Source organism: Bison bison, unplaced genomic scaffold, assembly GCF_000754665.1.
Source record: "Bison bison bison isolate TAMUID 2011002044 unplaced genomic scaffold, Bison_UMD1.0 scf7180017864470, whole genome shotgun sequence".
Classification (NCBI taxonomy): domain Eukaryota; kingdom Metazoa; phylum Chordata; class Mammalia; order Artiodactyla; family Bovidae; genus Bison; species Bison bison.
The window spans coordinates 2,120,276-2,121,890 of NW_011495031.1; the positions used below are offsets into that span (position 1 = coordinate 2,120,276).

The window sequence follows — 1,615 nt, forward strand, 5'->3', positions numbered from 1 at the left end:
GTAAAGATTCTATTTCCAAATAAATTGCATTCTGAGATACTGGAAGTGAAGACCCCCAACTCATGAATGTTTGAAGGACACACTTCAGTGTAAAGATATCATTTACAAAAATATGCATTTGTTATCAAAGCTTTAGAAGAAAAATAGACATTCCCTAAGTGAATTGATTTATTTACAAAAGATTTGGAGATTCTCTTCGCTGAGGTTGAGACCTGGGCGCCTCCAAGATGCTGGCTTACCGCTCTTCCCTCATAGACCCTGACACCAGACTCATTGGAAACACGGCACTGTTGCCTATCAGAAGTCAGTTCAAAGGACCTGCCCCTAGAGAGACAAAAGATACAGATATTGTGGATGAAGCTATCTATTACTTCAAGGCCAATATCCTCTTCAAAAACTATGAAATTAAGAATGAAGCCTATAGGACCTTGATATATATATAACTCTCTACTTTTCTAAGTGTCAACAGAAACCCCAAAAGTGCAGTTCTAAAAGCCAAGGCGAGAAAGAAATGTATACACTGGGAATCACTAATTTTCCCATTTCCAGAGAGCCTTTGGTTTTGCACTTAATGCCATTTACACCAAACCTGCAAACAGGAGGATGAAGTGATGAGAGCCTACTTACAACAGCTGAGGTAAGAGGCTGGACTGAGACTTTATGAGAAAGTTTTTGACCCTCAGAATGATAAACCCAGCAAGTGGTGGACTTGCTTTGTGAAGAGACAACTCATGAACAAGAGTCTTTCAGGACCTGTACAGCAAAGACAGCCTTGGACAGACATGGTCTCCACAGCTGTGGGCAGCGTTTACAGCAAGATGTGCACAGTTCTTTGCCGTTGTTTCGTAAAGTTTTATACAGAGGAGAGAACAGAGTGTGTCTTTACTTGAAGAGCTCTTTATCAAGAATTTGGGGTGGGTTGGGTGTGGAAGAATGAGTTTGGTAATTTGAAATGTCTTCAGTATTAAGCTGGTGCTTAATAAATAATAATAAAGAAATATCTAAAAAAAAAAAAAAAAAAGATTTGGTACCATGTAGGTTTGTGTAGACAAAGAAATAACACCATTAGGATAAAAGACCCAGAAGAAACTGAATAGTCCACAATAAAGAATACTTTTTCAGATTAAGTCCAAAATGGTTCTTTCCTAACTTACAGGACTTCACTCGGAGACTGGTGTAGAGAAGGGTGGTGTGAGACAACGCCTTATACACCAGCACTGTATAAACTTTTCACCTGCCGAGTCTTTTCTGCATGCCTAGCATTCAATCCTCCCAGCAGCTCTCTGGGGATGGATATTATTATCCTCAGTTACAAATGAAGAACCTAAGCACCACTTTAATCCTAACTACATTATTCTAGGCTGCATTTGGGAAGCAGCTGGGCTGAGATTTGAACTCAAATTTCTCTAACCACAAATTATCACATGTACCATCCAAAGTCTCTCAGTCATGTCTGACTCTTTGTTATACAGTCCATGGAACCATGAACTTCCTGAAGTTCAAGCTGGTTTTAGAAAAGGCAGAGGAACCAGAGATTAAATTGCCAACATCTGCTGGATCATGGAAAAAGCAAGAGAGTTCCAGAAAAACATCTATTTCTGCTTTATTGACTGTC

The 1,615-nt window shown here is 39.4% G+C and overlaps 1 pseudogene; it reads left to right on the forward strand.

Moving 5' to 3' along the window:
• The first annotated feature begins 227 nt into the window (after positions 1–227).
• Positions 228–1,615, forward strand: part of LOC105003549 — a 4,902-nt pseudogene continuing 3,514 nt past the window's right edge.